The sequence below is a fragment of the Phoenix dactylifera genome, chromosome 8, assembly GCF_009389715.1.
Source record: "Phoenix dactylifera cultivar Barhee BC4 chromosome 8, palm_55x_up_171113_PBpolish2nd_filt_p, whole genome shotgun sequence".
Lineage (NCBI taxonomy): Eukaryota > Viridiplantae > Streptophyta > Magnoliopsida > Arecales > Arecaceae > Phoenix > Phoenix dactylifera.
The window spans coordinates 11,013,761-11,034,378 of NC_052399.1; positions in this window are offsets into that span (position 1 = coordinate 11,013,761).

Consider the following 20,618-nt stretch of genomic DNA (forward strand, 5'->3'; position numbering starts at 1 on the left):
ATCTCCTATTTTCACGAGGGGTCAATTCCATCTTGACTCACAACTGAGTACTTGACTGCACCCAGTGACCTTCCGTCACTGAATTAGAAATTCAAGTAGTCCGGTACCAAAGTATAGTGAGTTGCTTGCTAGTCATAGGTTGTGGTCTCAGATCAAAGAGCCAAACTTATACCCATATCCATTCGGAACATCTCTCGACAGTAGAGTGTTCCGAAATTGGTCACGTTCAGTGAAATATACTCCTATACTTCACCTATGTGGCATACTAGTGTCTCCACACTTATTGGTTAAGAGGATAACCAATATATATGTCACACAACGACCTAATCTCGATAATGATGTCGTCCCAGTAACAACATATCACTTGATCGCGAACAAGTTTAAAGACTCAAAGATAAATCCTCCTTTATCATAACATAAGTCCTAAGGACTTCATCACATAGGAGTTTATTTGAAGATGAAATGATGAATAATGCCAAATAACACTTTATTAATTTGTCAATTCATTTACAAAATTTAATCATCAATATGCTAACGATTGATATTTAGGATACAAATCCCAACAACTCCCACTTAGCCTAATGCCAATTGGCACAGTATCTAATACCCATCTTCGACTTGTGTTCGTCGAACTCTTTGATGCCGAGAACTTTGGTAAATGGGTCAGCTAGATTTTTCTTTTGTGTCAATCTTCTGAAGATCAATATCACCTCGATCGACGATCTCTCGAACCAGGTGGTAGCGACGTAGAATATGCTTGGTCTGCTGATGTGCTTTGGGTTCTCTTGCTTGAGCTATGGCTCCAGTATTGTCACAAAACACAGGCACTGGACCATCAATGGAGGGTGTCACTCCAAGCTCGGTGATAAACTTCCACAACCATACAACTTTCTTGGCGGCATCAGATGCTGCGATGTATTCTGCTTTACATGTAGAATCTGTCACTGTATGCTGCTTGGAACTCTTCCAGCAGATGGCCCCATCCTTAAGAGTAAAGATAGATCCCGACACGCTCTTGCTATCATCTTGATCTGACTGAAAACTAAAAATCGGTATATCCCTCAAGTTTTAAGTCAGAATCACCGTAGACAAGCCACTAGTCTTTAGTATTTCTTAAATATTTAAGGATAGTTTTTACAACCTTCTAGTGGTTGCTACCTGGATCAGACTGGTATCTGCTCACACACCTAGTGAGTATGCCACGTCTGATCTAGTACATGTCATGGCATATATTATAGATCCCACTGCCGAAGCAAATGGAATTCTATCCATACTCTCTCTTTCTTGAGAGGTTGTTGGACAATCCCTCTTAGAGAGGTTAATTCCATGGCCCATCGGAAGATAGCCTTTCTTGGAATTAATCATACTGAACCTCTTCAGTATAGTATCAATGTATGTGGATTGGGATAATTCAAGCAATCTTTTAGATCTATCTCTATATATCTTCATCCCTAGGATGTAAGATGCATCTTCCAAATCCTTCATGGCAAATTGAGATGATAACCAAACCTTTATTCCTTGTAATGCAGGAATGTCATTTCCGATTAGAAGAATGTTATGCACATACAAAATAAGAAATATAATAACTGAACCATTTGCCCATTTATAAATGCAAGGTTCCTCTTCATTCTTAATGAAGCCATACGATTTGATTACCTTATCAAATCGTATGTTCCAACTCCGTGAAACTTGCTTTAATCCATAAATGGATTTTTGAAGCTTGCACACCTTAGACTCATCTGTAGATATAAAATCTTCAGGTTGCATCATATACACTTCCTCTTCTAAATTTTTATTTAGAAAAGCGGTCTTTACATCCATTTGCTAGATTTCATAATCTAAATGTGCTGCTATCGCAAGCACAATCCGAATGGGTTTGAGCATTGCCACGGAAGAAAACGTCTCGTCATAGTCAATACCATAACGTTGACATATCTCTTCGTAACCAGACGGGCTTTATAGGTCTCAACCTGACCATCTGCTTCCCGTTTCCTTTTGAAAATCCACTTACACCCTATGGGTTTAATCCCTTCAGATGGGTCAACTAATGTCCATACATCACCTTTATGGATTCCATTTCGGATTGCATGGCTTCAAGCCATTTATCAGAGTCATACCTCTGCATTGCATCCATATATGTGATCGAATCCTCGTCGTTTTCATCAAGCTCGATCGGATCTCCGTCCTGGACCAAGAAACCATAGTATCTGTCCGACTGACGTGGTACTCTACCTGATCGCCTTAATGGTGCACCTAAGATAGGTTCTGGATCTGATCTAATCAAATCCGACTCAACTGGTTCGGTAGATGGTATCGGATCTTCTACATATTGAACTTTCCTAAACTCAACATTAGAGCTTCGACTTCCTTCTCTAAGAAATTCTTTCTCTAAGAATACAGCTTTATTGCTTACGAACAACTTTTGTTATTCAGCAAAGTAGAAGTAATATCCTTTAGTTTCTTTAGGGTAACCAACAAATAAATATTTGTTAGACTTGGGTTCAAGTTTGTCTGTCCTCAAACGTTTGACGTACGCCGGACACCCTCAAACCTTAAGGTGAGAGTGCATCGGCTTACGTCCAGTCCATATCTCATATGGTGTTTTATTTACAGACTTACTTAGAACCTTATTAAGAATGTAACAAGCTGACTCAAGTGCATATCTCCAAAATGATATGGGCAGACTTGCAAACTCCATCATGGATCGATCCATATCTAATAGGGTTCGATTTCTCCTTTCTAATACGCCGTTATACTGCGGTGTACCAGAAGAAGTCCATCGGGAAAGAATCCCATTCTCTTCCAGATATGTCATTGGAAAGGTATTCACCCCCTCAATCTGATCGAAGAGTTTTAATACTCTTTCCAGTTTGTTTTTCTACTTCATTACGATATAATTTGAACATTTCAAATGATTTAGATTTATGTCTCATTAAATAGACATAACCATACCTAGAAAGGTCGTCTGTAAACGTAATAAAATATGAATACCCACCCCTAGCATCTGTGCTCATTGGCCCACATACATCAGAATGGATAAGGATCAATAAGTCACTAGCTCATTCACCTTTTCCGATAAAAGGTGATTTAGTCATCTTACCAAGAAGACATGACTCGCAGGTTGTCAATGATTCACAATTACTAACATTGAGGATTCCCTCCTTACTTAACCTGTTCATCCTGTTCTAGTTAATATAACCTAGCCTATGATGCCAAATGTAGACATCCTGATATTATCTATTCTAGGGCGCTTATTGGACTTGTACATTACATGAACAGGTTGTGACAAAATGTAAATGCCATTACTCAGAATTTCATTCATTACAACAACACCATTCCAAATGACATTGCAATAATTCTTTTTTATTGATATTTCATAACCATTTTTGGCCAAAAGGCCTACAGAAATGATATTCAATAAAAAACTTGGACAATAGTGACAATCACTAAGGATATTTACATGAGAGCTGAATTCAAGTTTAAGAATTCCTAAAGCTAGAACTGGAACTGGTCTTCTATCTCCAACATTCAGGAACCTTTCTCCTTCTTCAAACCTCTCACTGACTTGTAGCCCCTGCAACGAATTACAAATATTAAAAGGATTACCGGGATCCAATACCCAGATTGAATTATCACAAATAGAAAAATTGCAAGGTGTTATCATATAAGTACCTTGATTGGCAACTAATTGCCCACTTTTCTTAGATCGGTTCGGATCAAGGGATGCAATGTAAAGAGAAAAGTTCCTCTTCCAATGTCCTTGCTTCTTGCAGAAGAAGCACTCTGCCTTGCTCTGATCAACCTTTTTATTCTTTGTCTGACTAGGCTGAGTATGGTGCACCTGTTTCTTTTGGATTTTATTTTTCTTTTTTTCTTTCTTAAAGGAACGACCCTTGGATGAACCTCCTACTAAGTTTACCATCTTCTTAAGAAGTTGGTGATCATTCTCAAACATCTGTACTAACCTCAACAATTGATGATAATTCACTACAGATTTCGTCATACGAAAATGAGTGAGAAAAGGACGGTATGATCCAGGCAATGAGTTTAGTATGGCATCCTTCCCCAATTGATCATGAAGGAAAAATCCAAGAGAGCTTAGACGCTCGATCAACTCAATCATGTACAGTACATGATCAGTTGCCGAGGTCCCATCTTTCATTCGGGCGCTGAAGATGGCACTACTAGTTTGTGCCTCTCAACGTCATCAGGAATGCCGAATGATTCATTCAACACTTGAATGATATCTTCCGGCTGCGTATTCTCAAAACGCCTACTAAACTCATCACTCATTGCTGCCAACATGATGCATCGAATAGCGATCCGGTCAGTGAGCCATTTTTGATAAGTATCTCTGGCCGATCTTGATGCATTAGCAGCGGGCTGCTCGGTGCTGGATCCATTATCACATAAAGGATCCTCTCATGCTCTAGCACTATTTTTAGTTTCCTATACCAATTATTGAAATTTGGACCAGTCAACTTGTCATTGTCCAATAATGAGCGAAGTAACAAATTAGTGGCCATTTCTGCATAAATTTTTTTTGGCTATTAGTATATAAATTGACTAAACTTAATTGACTTGGACTTTAGTCTAAAGATACTTTCATTATTTTATACAAATTAGTAGCCTCTACCACCAATTTGAAAATTACTCCTAATTCTTTAGTGGGCACTAGAACCCAATAGATCGCATATAGGCCCGAGTGTGGCTCGGCTAACCCATATGCACCTATTGGTAGGTTCTAAACCAGTTGTTTCACTAAGCAACTTCTAGTGATAATTTTATCCTAGGTTCTTCGGCAGGCGTGTGGCGCCTCCACTGAATACCCTAGTTAGGTCCAACCATTAAATAATAGGGTTCAGTCTAATCAACTAATAGACGACCAAGCCCGAGTGTGGCTCGGCTCACCTGACTGGCTATTGAAGATACACTCAACTCATTATATATTAAATGACAATTCCAATACTTGATAGGTACTAGGCGTGTGGCGCCTCCAATAATTATCAAAATATTGGACCCATTATCATCCAACTTAATGGGAGGCTATGACTTAGTTATTCCCATTACCATTTCATTTTAAGGACCTAATAATTTTTAAAGAATTTCATAATTAGGATAGATGAGAAGATTCGGTTAGTCTAATTTCTTCCACTGACTTCACCAAATCAGATTAGACTCAAACCGGTTAAGGAGGCACCTAAATCAGTCAAACTGATTTTTCTTATAGGCATGGGCTAACTCGAATCATTAAGTGATCCAATCAAAATGTGATTGACCATGTCGGCCAGGTAAGTGAGATCGGTGGAAGGAATATGTCATTAACTCGATAAAGACGAATCAGTGCGAGTAGCTCCCAATTAAAAATCACCGGTCAAGCTGCCAAACTTACCTTAGACACCGACTGGTTAATCAATTTTGATTTGATTACTCAAATGACTCGGGCTCTACCTCTGAGCCTAAATCAAGTTCCATCTTGGTCTAATCAAAGACATAAAATTGATTAATCTACAACTATTGTATTTGACCTAGAGTTTTCTTGACCTAATCTAGTTACTACTTAATTAGATTTGATCAATTAACTCTAATTAGACCATGTTTGATTCTAACCCTAGGTCTAACCCAATCCTAAGAACTTGGTTTGAGCTAACCCAAATGCCCCATGAATTATGCAATTGTCATTTAATTGAGTTACAGTTCTAGATCTAGGTTTTCATATCACTTAATTCTTAATTAAGTATAAGCTTATAAAATTCAGATCATTGCATAATTCTTAATTACATATTAATTACAAAGTTTTAGTTCTTAAAACTTATTTTCAGATCTGAGTATTTGTAATTAATCATATGTAATCAGATTTAATTCATGTTTAACTCATTATGTTTTATGTTCATGCATCACATATACATTACAATATGAATTAATACAAACAACATATATCTTATGCATTTGTTTTTTCACTTTTATTTTCAGATCTAATTTATTCATTAAAATCAGAGATCATATGAATTATAAACTTTATTTAGATCTAATCTAAACAATATTATGATTTTAGATTTATTCATGTTACTAATCCTAACACAAACATGCATCATATGCATCCAAAATTTCAGATCTACTTAATCATGCATAATCAGCAATTAAATCAACCATAAAAAATACTTTAGATCTAATCTAAACATGTTAATGATTTCAGATTTAATTACAAGAATTAAAACATAAAAGTTTAAACATGAAACCTGGCTCTGATACCACTGAAAGTGTATCCTAGGTTCTTATGTGTTTAGCATGCTAAATTTTTTTTTTTATTTTGAAAACCATGGATACTTGACATGTGGATTTCAAGATCCAAACAGTTTCAGATCAAACCCATTTAATTAAATTAAATTCTAACAATTAGGATGGTCCAATTACCATAGGTTGAACCTAATCCAATTAGGTCAATCCCTAATTAAGCACAAATTTAATCTAATTTAATTTGGTCAACCTAAGTTCTCTTGATTCAGACCTAATCCAATCAGGTCAAAAATCTTGATTGAGCCTAGAATTGAATCCAATTCAATTTAGCTCATCCTTAGTCCAATCACTCAATCAAATTAAGTTTATTAGTAATCTAATTACTAATTAATCCTCCAATAATTACTTTAATTATTTTATAGGATAATTTTCCAGTCTAATTTACCAAATTATCCCTGAATAATTTTCAATCATCCATCAGCCATCTTGATCAATCAGGAAATTTCTATGCGTGTGATCTCATAGGTTTAAACCTAAGCCAGTAGTATAGGAACGACTTTCTACACTAATCGATGTGACCATCTAGCAATGGTACCCGACGTCCGGATAGGTCGAATATATGCGAAACAAATATTCTGAAACCCTGAACTATAGTTACTGTATAATTCAATCCCTTTGACTCCTAATGTCAGGATGATTTAGAGCTCACTGTCAACCCTATAATTAGTACATCCATTATGTGATTAACTTTAGATATTCCGTGACTCCTCACTGGGATTACCCTGGCCAAGATTTTGCTAAATTAATCACAAGACATTATTTTCTGTTTTCAGGATGGGTCAATTTCATCTTGACTCACAACTGACTACGCAAGTATTTGACTGTACCCAGTGACCTTCCATCACTGAATTAGAAATTCAGGTAGTTCGGTACTAAAGTACAGTGAGTTGTTTGCTAGTCACAGGTTGTGGTCTCAGGTCAGAGGGCCAAACTTATACCCAAATCCACTCGGAACATCTCTCGACATTAGAGCGTTCCGAAATTGGTCACGTTCAGTGAAATGTACTTCTATACTTCACCTGTGTGGCATACCAGTGTCTCCATACTCGGTTAAGAGGACAACCAACGTATATGTCACACAACGACCTAATCTCGATAATGCTGTCGTCCCAGTAACAACATATCATTTGGTCGCGAACAAGTTTAAGGACTCAAAGATAAATCCTCCTTTATAATAACATAAGTCCAAAGAGCTTCATCATATAAGAGTTCATTTGAAGATGAAATGATGAATAATGCCAAATAACACTTTATTAATTTGTCAATTCATTTACAAAATTCAATCATCAATATGCTGATGATTGATATTTAGAATACAAATTTCAACAAGAGGTATACGAGAGCATCTACGACAATCATCTTGGGGCAGATCTTTGGCCTATAAGGTCCTGCGACAGTGATACTACTGGTCGACTCTGTAAAAGGATGCAGCTGAGTTCATCACGAGGTGTTATTGATGTCAACACCATTCAAATATCTAGTGGTGCCATCGATGCCAATCAGCATCCCTTGCCTGTTTGTGCAATTGAGGATCGACATCCTTGGACCTTTTTCGGTGGCAATTGGGCAGTGCAAGTTTCTTTTTGTAGTGGTGGACTACTTCACCAAATGGATGGAAGCTAAACCAATGGCTCGGATTACTGAGCCAAAAGCTCGAGACTTCATATGGCATGCCATTATTTGCAGGTTCGGACTCTTCCGAGTAATCATCACACATAACAAGCGTCAATTCGACATTGCCCAATTCAAAAAGTTTTGCACCGGGCTCACAATCGACCACCAATTCACTTCGATGGCACACCCACACCAATGGAGAGGCCAAAGTGACCAATCGAACAATCTTGCAGGGACTGAAGGCGAGACTGGATCGGACAAAAGGGTTGTGGGCCAAAAAACTCTATAGTGTCTTGTGGGCATACTAGACAACGTCTTGGGTTCCTATCATGGAGATGGTCTTCAACCTTGCCTTTGAAATAGAAGCAGTAATTCCACTAAAAGATTGGACTTCCGTCGCTTTGGGTGGAAAAATTCAACGACCAAACAAATTTAGATCAACTTCGGGCCAACCTCGATCTACTAGAAGAAATCAGAGAATGAGCTCAGATTTGTTTGGCAGTGTACCTGCAAAAAGCAGCTCGGTACTACAACTCAAAGATCAAAGACAAGCTCTTTCAACCTAGCAACCTCATTTTGAGAAAGACTGAAGCGTCCCGACCAAGAAAGCTTGAAAAGCTGAGCCCAAATTGGGAAGGTCTATACCAAATAGCTAAAGCTATATAATCGACTGCGTATAGACTGGAGCAACTCGACAGTGCTTCGATCTCATGGACTTGGAACTCCGACAACCTTCGCATCTATTATCAGTAAGGTATATTGTAGTCCGAGCTTATTTCTAAGAAAAATCTTCTTATTGCATTTGCCTTTTAGGTCAAATGATTGTGGCAAGCGTACTCAACTTGGGGCACTCCGGAAACACCTGGGCCCTGACTTAAGAGCTCCAAGGTCAACGATAGTCCGACAATGCAACCGACTAAAAGAAGACACTCCAGGCTGACATGGGACCTCCTCAAACTGAGGTCATTCAGAACCCTTCTGAAGCAAGACTCTAGAGATGCCAATAAAGGAGACACCTTGGGCTGACTTAGGACCTCCTCAAGCTGCTCACTTAAAATCTCTCTCGAGCAAGACTCCAGAGATGATCAACAAAGAAGATACCTCAGGCCGACTTGGGACCTCCTCAAAAGCTCACTTGGAATCCCTTTGGAGCAAGACTGTAGAGATGACCAACAAAGGAGACAACCCAGGCTGACCTGAAACATGCTCAAGCCAAGCTCACCCAAAAATTCTTGGGAACCTTAGTCTAGAGAAGATCAACAAGGAAGACAACTCGGGCCAACCTGGACCTCCTCAAGCTGAGCTCACTCAAAATTCATGGGGAGCCAAACTCTGAAAAGATCGACCAAGAGGATGAGCACCACATTGCTCCTTTCTAGATGAAATTAAATGCAAGTGAAAGATTTTGGTGCAACGACCTGAACTCAAACCAAGAAATGAACAACAATGAGTAAAGAGCGAAATTAGGTACTTTGAGAAATTCTTTTACTTTTATTGTCTTTTAGTATATACATTGGCTTCAGCAAAAGCCGAGCAAAAAGAGCTACAAGAGAAGGTCGAAGCTTGGTGCGACGACCTGAACTCAAGCAAAGAAAACAAACAGTAAGAACAAAAGCTGAAGTCAGATACTTTGGGAAACTCTTTACTTTGAGATCTGGATAGAGTCTCGCTCCGGGGCGGGGGAAGCCAGTAGTTTTGAATTTTTGCACTGATCTCAGCAGAGGCCGAACAAAAAAAAGTACATCAAGCTTGGTTTATCCGAGCAAAAAGAAGAAAGAACAAAAAGATGGAAAAGCAAGGCTTCATTCTTCACCTCCGTCGCTGCCGAGGTCACCGTCACCACCACCAACCTCGCTATCCTCGTAGCCATAACCTTCTCCACCGTTGTCACCGCCGGCCTCGCCTGCTCGCCGCCCCTGCCTTCACCGACATTGCCACTGTCGTTGTTGTTGTTAAGGCTTGGGAAGTCCATCCTTGAAAACCGTTGAGCCCAAGTTTGGCATTCCTCGAAGCCCTTTCCGAAGGCATGGGCCCGATCGAACTTCGAGCTCAGCTAAAGGTGACAACTGTCGAGCCTAAGGGGAATGGCATGATGACCAACTCCTCTCTGAGGTGTTAACCTCGGCTCCGCCCATGATGGTAGAGAAGATGGAGAAAAAGATGAAAAGGAAGACGAGTGAGCGAAGAAGACAAAGGGAAGAGGCCGAGCAGCCAAAGAATAGATGCCCACTAAAAATAGAGAATGCGGGGGATGCTGGAGCTGGAGATGAGAAACTTCATCGGAGCACACTCGAGAATCTTGGACACTTAACCACTTAGGCGGGGAAACAAATGAAGTAGGAAGTATAATATAAAGGGCACGAACGACCTTGACAAAGCACTAGTTTGGCTACCTGGGCAGATCAGGTACATATCAGCTTAGAGTACAGTGCAGACGATTCATCAGGATCGCTATAGTAATGACGTCTCAAAATAGCTCTACATTAATGGTGCCTCAAGACAGCTCGTATTCGACGATGCTTCGAGAAGGCCAATCGATGCATTTATTGCCTCCTGATGAGAGCCCTATCCTCGATCAAGATAACGACTTGACTTCCATCGTCCGAACAAGAATACAGCTTGGCCTCGAAGTGGGGTGCAAGTGATAGAAGAAATATTGGATTCTCGACCTCGGACAAATTGGGGTAGGTAATTCGGCCCCAGCCAAGGAGCCAATTGACTGAGGAGCCAACAACTTTGCCTCTGACGATGAGCCAACCAACCAAGGTGAGCAATTTTGCCTCTGACAATGAGCCAACAGACTGAGGTTAGCAACTTTGCCTCTTATCGAGGTGAACAACTTCGCCTTCAATCGAGGTGAACATCTTCGCCTCCAACCGAGGAACCAATTGACATGTGTCGACAGGGACTAATAGTCCTAGCAATCGGCCATCATGGCAATGATTGGCCATTGTAACAGCTCTGCATTAGGCACGCGGTCAGTACCATATGCCGCCATGCCGAGGCCATACTACTGATCGCCACCTAACCACTAGCACACGCCGACCTAAGTAATGACAAAACTGACTCCTCTATATAAAGGGCAACTCGAGGAATCTCAAGTATGACATGCAAGAACAATGCAACATAATATCACTTACAGAGAACACCACTTTGTTAAAATTTCTTTTTTTCATATTGTTTCTTCACTATTCTGACTTAAGCATCGGAGGGTCCTCTGCTGGAAACTCTCCAACAAGCAGACTTCTTGTAGGCTAATTCAGATGAGACCAACTCCAACCCACTTTGGCCACTTAGTCTAGCTTGGTTCCAGCCGACCCCAAGGTCATCCCAAGCTGCGCTCCAACCTCGGTTCGAATTCTGCGGCAACAATAATAACTAAATGTTTTTTTCATATGCATTAGAATAACAATAATTGATACAAATTATTTATTATATAGTATTAGTATAACATTATGAGATTACAGCAACATTTTAATGATAATTAATATCTTAATAATGTTACAATATTCGAATAATAATAGTAGTATGATAATTCTATTATAATATCAAATATAATAATAAATTTTACTACTATTATAATGATGTAATATTATATTATCATAATATAATATTATTATGACATGATAATATATTATAATTAAAAAAATATTATTATAATAATATGTTATTACTATTATGATTATAATAATATAATACTAGTAATATAATATGATATAACAACATAATTATGCTATGAGGTGGACTAAAATTCAATCGACCAGATTTGAAGTCAACTAGTATTGATTAGATAATAAAGGTACAATATTAATGATTTGAGTTATTAGATGTGATCTACTATCTCAAAACTTCTTATACACCCAAAAGTTATCTCACTAGCCTATGCATTAAATATTCAAGAAAATTAAAAGTTCAGATAATATGAATAGAGCATGTTTGTTTGACCAATTAATATCGATGATTTGAGTTATTAGATGTGATCTACTACCTCAAAACTTCTTATACACCTAATAGTTATCTCACTAGCCTATGCATCAAATATTCAAAAAAATGAATAGTTTCGATAATATGAATAGAGCATGTTTGTTTGACCAATTAATGAATAGATCAAGAGTTTCAAAAATGATATGATTTTTGGTGCATAAGCTGTATGGACTAATCAAATCTGGCTTCAAATCCATCAATCATATTTTAGTCCATCTCATATTATTATAATGCTATACTATTATTATTTTGCAACTATTTATAATAAGTATTATAACTATAATATAACTATTTTGATTACCAGAACATCATGGAGAAGGAGAAGGAAATTTTTGTAGTGGAGAGGTAACACTTCAAAAGGGCTTTCCCAATTACAAGATCTCTCATAGTCCATGTTCCAATCAATTTTGGTTGCTAATCCAATTGCAATTGTAGGCATCCAAATACTTGTTTTAGGTGCCTGCAATTCAATAGTAGCAAACTATAAGTGCAGCCTACCAATTACAAAAAACCAGGGCTGAAAAAGAATTAGATTCTGGTATGTTTGTATTTGTATTCATATGTTTCAATGACTATGAATATGGATACAAATATTGAATAGATAGCAAAATTAATATTCATATTTATTTTAAATAGATATATATATGAATCGAATATTAAGCATATTCTTATTTATATGAATGTAAGTAGGATATTTTTTTTCTATCCAAATATGGATAGAAGCCATATATTATTCTAATAAAAATTGGATATGCCAATAATAAAAATTAAGATTAATTCTATACCAATAAAATATAGGAATAGAATTCACTATAGAGATCATATGGGATATACCAGTTGTAACAACCCAGGACCTCACCCAAAATGGCTAGCCGGAAGTTATTGTTTGGATTTCTTGATCCTGTATAAGTACCCAAGATCTACCCAACGAATAACCGATGTGGGACTAAACACATGCCCGCACGGGTCCTCACATACTCCTCCCGTTCAAGCCCTGACGTCCTTGTCAGGCTAAGGGTTCAAATCCATTTAAATCTAATCATAAACACCACGATCGGTCCGTGGTCAACCCCAATGGATCCGTGCTGCAGTGTCCCCTAGTCCACATAAGTTATGGGCCGGGTCGGCTCTGATACCATTTGTAACAACCCAGGACCTCACCCAAAATGGCTAGCCGGAAGTTATTGTTTGGATTCCTTGATCCTGTATAAGTACCCAAGATCTACCCAACGAATAACCGATGTGGGACTAAACACATGCCCGCACGAGTCCTCACACCAGTAGCTAAGGATCTAAAGCATAGTCATGAAACTTGCACGGAGATCTGCTTGGTTAAAGATCAAGACTGACTAGGTTTGCATTAAAATATTAAAAATATTTTTTAAAAAAATAAAAAGAATATAAAAATATTAATAATATTTTTTTGCAAATACCATCATTACTCTTTAGTTATGGCATAAATAAAAATAAACATGAATTATCTTTTTTAAGAGAGCTTGTAAGAAAAGTTACATATAAATTTAGAAATTCATAGATCTTATTAATATTTTAAATATTTGATAATAAACTTCTTAGAAATGCATGTTACAGCCCCTTGGTGATGCTTGTCATCTAGGTGAAAGATTACTACTTTGAATTGTGGTTGCTACATTGTATTTTAGAGAATTTTTCTCAAAAAAAACCTTAAAATCTGAATGTGGATCTAGATATGGCAAGAATTATAAGTATAAGTCCAACAAATTCAATATTAGAGCCTACCAATTGCAAGTTTGGCCCTTTGGTAAAGCTAAAAACAATTATATTGCATGTTCATCCAAATTGAGAAGACAAAGAATTGATGGTTAAGATTCAGAATAATGGCAGTACATTTTATTTAAAATATATTAGGTCTTTCCTTGATCTTCTTCTTGAGGCTGATAGGGGGTGATGAAAAAAAGTCCTTGATATCATGTAGCTTTAGGTTAGCTTAGTTTGATTAAGGAAGAGGATAATATAAAACTTCTGAATAGGAAAGGGAGGAGGCAGGCAAATCCTATTTACTGGTTTATCCATCATCCAATCCACAAGAAATCATATATATGAAAGCTTGATACTTCTTACTTGGTCAAACGAGATTAAAAACTACCATTTTGTTGAATCGAAAAAGGTTTTGAAGAGTGCAGAAGGTTAGTTCCTTCTTTTCTTTCAAAGCCTGAAGCCTCATTGGTTGATCCAGCTTCTGCTGCTCTGTCAAATGCCATCACGTCAATCATGCTAATTTTTTTATAAGAGTATGCTCGTCTATTAGAATCTTAGGGAATCCCCTTTCGGTGAAGGATTCTATAGAAACCAAGGATATTGCTCAAAATATAAAAAAAGAAGTTGTGACCTGATGAATTGACCCCCAATTAATCGTGCTACGCACTTCGCTTCAGCTTCGCACCTTCATTAGTGACTCCAAGGAGCTAAAGACTCGATAAGACGAGTGAAGAGCTGATGAAAATAAAGCACAAGACAATCCATCACCCTTTTGACTGGAGAAAATATGTTCCACAACATTGTTCTTTCCTTCGATATGAGAGCTTAGCTACAGCCAAGTATTTTGACTGCGACGAATCGATTTTGGTTAGAATTATGAACCAAATAAATCAAATTATTCTATTGATACCTCCGAATAATTGAATGTTTCATAAGTACTGAACCAGATTCATTGTCATAACCAAACATTTCTGCTACAGGCTTTGCCACTCATTACTTATAAAGGAAGTCGCATCCATCCACCTACAGTGTCATGATCATATTGGTTTTTACGACACACACATAGACACACGCACACATACACGTACACACACACACACACACACACACACACACACACACACACACACACACACACATATATATATATATATATATATATATATACACCTGGATTAAGTAAGGCATTCACCATTGCAGTGTATCACTCCGATCCAAAAATATCCTAACTTCCAAAAATTCAAAGAAAAAGAGAGGAAAAATCAGTGAAAATTCATAATAAGTAAATTGCAAAAGTATTTTGACACAATTGATATATATATATACACACACACACATGCTGGTGCTTACAAGAACCAAAAAAGGAGGAGACAACTATGACAATTAAAAATAATGTTGATATGTTATAAAGATTTCACGATAATGGGAAAAGATGAATTATTCCGATGTTAAAACTTTAAATAACTTATGACATTGTTCATCATGTACTCTGAATCATTTCAACTTTGGCAGTAATGGTCCAGCAATGCTCATACGTCAGACACTTTTCATCATCTTAACCTCCTACAGATAACATTCAAGGGAGCAAACCAAGAACACCTCTCAACATTATATCGAATATAAATACTAAATATGAATAGAAGACAAAAAAAAAGCCCACATGAATCATATTTTGATGCATGCATGGAGATAGATTATTGCGTTATTGCAGAATCCTTCATGCAAGTGTGATATTGAATTTGGTGACAGCATGATGGAAGGCGCAATGGGCTCCCTGATGCAATAATCCGCCGCGAATTATGCGACAATGTTCCTGCTTGATTCCTTCTGATGAATGCATTCATGCTCCATGAAAGTTAAATAAACGAGAAAAAAGAGTTCTATATCAATCTTGGCAGTTGTTGCATTGATATTTAACAGCCTCTTGCAGCTACACTGGCCATGCTTTTTGATTGGTGGTGTGTATTATTCAAAGAGGTGGGAGGGCTAGGACCACCCTCTGCCATAAGCTATTTGGACCACTTTGGCATTGGGGTTTTGATTCTAGGGGCCCCTTCCATTTGTTTTTTTTCCCAAGGGTTCCTTTTCTTCTCCTGGTGAGCAACACATGCATGGGACCTTTGACATGCAACCTAGTTGGAAAAAAAAAAATGAAGGTGGTAACAGTCAGTTCTAGTTTCTGTATAAACTAAAGGGTACATGTTTCTGTCTCCAACTACTTGATACCAACTTCACCAACATCAATATGAACTGACTTGCTCACTGGACCACCATATATTGCAGAACGGTTCATATATATACCGTACAATTGATGACTGATGCAGGCAGGCCAGTGGGTGCAATTGAGGTCATTGTAGTGCATTAGATAAACTCCTGATCACATGAACTAGTCCTTCAAGTTATGGCCATTTGCTCACTGGACCATATGTTGCAGAACTATTCATGGCCACCATACTACTGAATTATTAGCCATGGTGTCAACAGCTCATATGGGTCAGTAGGTACTGTTGGGAACATTATACTGCATTAAATTAACTAGCCTTCCAATCTATGAAGCAAAGTCCTATAATGTGAATATTATGAAAAAATGTCCATAGCATCCCAAGAATAGGGCGTATCTAGACGCAGGTTATACGGGTTAATTATTCAGCCTCCATCACAAGTTTGGGACATTTGGTAGATAAAGTTTATATATTAATCTCTCCTAAAAGCATCAAATTTGCACCATTCACATTAAGCTCATCTATGACCCTACTTTGTTTTCTTTGATACAAGTATGTCACCTACTTGGTTGCTAACCCTTTGATGGCCATGAAACTTTAGATGATCTATAGGTTCTTGGGCTAATGGGTGGTAGGGCAGAAGGCCCAACCTTTGATAAGGCAATTCTTGTCAGGTTGTACCATCAGCATATAACTTGTTCAAGAACCTTTATGGAAGGCCTAGGAAAGAAGAGTAAACTGGAAATTTAAGTGGTTGAGACCATACTCCACAGCCTTTAGTGATGCAGGTAAATGATGATATAGTTATAAGGGTCAAGAAAACTCTAGGGCCCTTTGGACTATTTTGACTTGAAATTATGTTTAAAAAAAATATGGATTAATTACAATCATTGATATGGCTTCTTGATTTATATCACCACCTTACGTTTTGGTATGCCTTAGATCTTACATACCAACTGTCCTTACATATTGAGCAAAGTTAATCATGGGTCAGGCCTCAGGCCTGAACCATATTCATTTTAGCCGGGCTTCAGGTTGAGTCTATTTAGAATTTGATATTTTCTTTGCTCAACTTAGCCCACGATTAGCTCTAGTATAGAGGTAACTAGACATACAATTCTTTTTGTTTAAAAGAGGCTTGCAGGTTATAAAACATGATTAATGATGTGAATTTTCAATTTGAATAACATATGTATATGTAATTAATAAGATTTGAATATAAATCTTTTTCAGAGTATTGCAGCTCGTGCTATTCATATCCATTCAATTTGTGCATCTTTTTCTTTGGGTCTAGGTAGGACCTATTTGCTTCTCTACGCGGAGAAAACTTATCTAATCATAAAAACTAGCGTCATGCTAGGTGAAGCCCGTAGAAAGCTGGAAATTAGCCAAATTTGATCCAAATTTTTGCTTGGTCAAGTGAGTATTTGCATTAGCCTGACCTAATTAGTTGCAATGGTCAGAACCATGTCCATGGCTGTTCAAATCCTAATCTTAATAATCTCCTTGACCATGCACGATAATTCAGACCTTTTTTTTTAATCGTCTCTTTTTGATGGGTTGGCCACTATAAATTTTATCATAAGATCTACTTTGATGGACCAAGGCATTACTGCTGCTCTTAAAAAATGGAGGTTTTGGGTCTTGCAAAGCGTGGATTCACAGTGTGTACATGCTGCATGTAGAGAATTGACCAAATCTTTAATAAACCATGCCTAAATATTTGAACTTGTGATTTACACTGATCATCTCTCTCTCTCTCTCTCTCTCTCTCTCTCTCTCTCTCCCCTTTATAGCCATCTCGATTCCACAGCAAAAAGCTGCAGCAGAAAAAAATAAAGAGTGAGGTTCAGGGACAGAACCGTGGAACCTGCAGGAATGCAACAAGTGGCAGAGCGAGGTTGGTGCAGTTAAGGGTAAGGTTGCAGTATAAAATACCAATCCCCTACTGAAATGTGGCTGCAGGACCTTTTATTTTTTTATATCAAGGTTAAATTTATTACAATGAATGAAACTTTTTGTTATTCAGTCTATGCCTCGGTATTGTAAAGCTTTGAAATCGTAATTACCACTCCCTGCTCACATACAAGCGTGAGGTACGACCCCTGCATCTTTCAATCGTGATCCAAACCTTCCTTCACTCTTCCCGATGTCTTGACACACCTACGCTCACCACACCTATGCTCGTTGTACCCCATAACTCTCTCTCTCTCTCTCTCTCTCCTCTGTTATTCTAATGCCAGTTTACCCATCTCATCCCCTCCTTCTTAGTATGTAAACAACACACTTCTTTTATCAAAAAAAAAAAAAAGAAAATCCACAAACTCCAACTGGGGGATCAGTGTAATACTCCTGTAAGCTGTATCTTCCAATGAGTCTCTTTTGGAGTTTTCCTTCTCTTGTTCTATCCCATATCCTTTTTCCTGGGTGGTTTGTTTTTAATATGCCAGGTTTTCCTTTTTTTTTCTTTTTTTCTTTTTGCTGTTTTTATCTACTATTCTCTTCTCGTCTTGCTTTCTATTAGATGATATTTTGGGTTGAAATTGGCACCCATTTGGTTCTTTCCTCTTCTTTGGTTTACAATATCTATCTTAGTCTAACTCCATCCTGCTCTTGTTTTTTTTTTCCTGTTTTTACTGCACATTTTCATCTTTCGACTTGACTTTTTTGTATGACCACTTCTAGGTCCCTGTTAGAGGAAAAACTAAGTTATCCCAGAACAACCTACGGGCGCCCGACCAGAAGGCGCCCGACCAGAGGGTTCCCAACCTGCAGGCGTCCGACCAGACAACGCCCGACCAGGAGGCGCCCAACCTGAAGGCGATAAAATCAGCTCGGCGCCCGACCAAATACTGGAGTCCGAGACGCCCCGTCATAGTATTCGACCTCGGTCCAATCTCCTTCGAGAGCCTAGCTTCAAAAGCCCAACCTCACCGCTCACCTACTAACGTCACGTCCTTCCGTAGCTCAACCGGAGACCATACCCTGCTTCGTCATCAATAATTAATGCGCATGGCCTGTTATGTTCTTCGGCTCACTGAACCATTAAAGCGTATGGCCTCTGCTGATCTCCGGTTCACTCAACCATTAAAGCGTATGGCCTCTGCTGATCTCCGATTCACAACAATCAATGCGCTTGTTATCTACGGATCTCAAGCCCTCCACGGCAGGCAGTTGAGCTACTCCGCCACGTCTGATCAGCCACGACGACTCACTGACTCCGGTTTGATCTCCCACGACACTATATTAATGCACACGATCGTATTCAATTATGACAAAAAAAGAACCATTTGCCCCGTCACTTCATAAGTAATACAATACCCCTTTATAAAAGGGGAACCCTTCCACCTTAGAGGGGGTTGGACTCTGAAACCCAAAAAAAGCATATTTTTCCTCTCCTTTGATATATTAGCCCCCTCTGACTTAAGCATCGGAGGGCCGGCGCCGGAAACCCCACCACCGGCTTGTTGCAGGTCTCCCGGAGAACGCCGCTCGCCGACGGACCGCCTTCTCCTACCGTTCCAGCACCGGAGCTCCTCCTTCCCAGCCGACGGTCGTCCTCGGGTCCAATTTCCAGCAACAGTTGGCGCTAGAGGAAGGGCCCGAGTCGTGGCCATGAAGTTGAGAAGTAAAGGAGCCTCTAATGTCTCTCGGCGTCTCCCACAAAGCTCCGGACACTCTGTTCGGAACTCGCCATCTCCGGCTGATCCAACTCCCCAGGTCCAGCCGGAACAGTTCAACGTCCTGGTCCAGCAGGTTCAGGCCTTGGCCACCTCTGTTCAAGGACTGCAACGTGGGGAAGCCCCACCTATGCTGCCTTCGCAGGCCCAGTCCGGCCAGTGCTCCCCCTAAATGGACCGGTGCCCCAGGGCCAAAACCTTCACGGCTCCTCAAGGGCCAACAACGAAGAGCGATGCTGTCGCCAAGACTCGGCCCGGGCGTCTCCTCGGAGAGAATTGCCAGGGAGGAGCATAGACAGGAGGCTACAGTTTTTGGAGGCCGAGTCCGCCCCGGACCGCCGTGAGCCGGAGCAGACTACTGTGGCAATCCTCCAGATTGGGGAACTCGACAGGAAGGTCGAGAACCTTGAGCGCCAGATTGAGGCGCTTCACAGCAGAAAGGCAAGGCGCGAGGGCGACTTCGAGTTTACCACCAAGTCCCCCTTCTTCCGTCAGATCGAGGATGAGCCGGTTCCACCCAGATTCAAAATGCCACAAGTGGAGCCCTACAATGGGACTGTCGACCCTCTCAATTATTTGGAGAGCTACAGAGCCCTTATGGTACTGCAAGGATCTTCGGAGGCTGTGCTTTGCAAGGCCTTCCCAGCAACTCTTAGGGAACGGCTCGGCTTTGGTTTTCTGGGCTAAAGCCGAGCACGATCTCCTCTTTTGAGCAGCTCGGCAGGCAGTTCGCCACCAACTTTGCTGCCACCCGGCGCCAGCGGCGAACGTCGGACTCCCTCCTGGATGTCAAGCAACGGAAGGGTGAATCTCTCAGGGAGTACCTCGACCGCTTCACCGCTGCAACCTAGGAGGTTCGCGAGCTCGACCAGTCGATAGCCATGTCGGCACTGAAGATTGGGGCTCGCTCCTACAGATTCTTCTTCTCCATCGAGAAGAGGTTCCCTGCTAACTTCACCGAAATGCTGACCCGAGCTCGGAAGTATGCAAAGGCTGAGGAGGCCATCGCCTCCAGGCGGGGTGCGATCGAGCAGGCTTCAAAGAAGCAGAAGAAACGCCGCAAGGAGCGCGGCCGCCAGCGAAG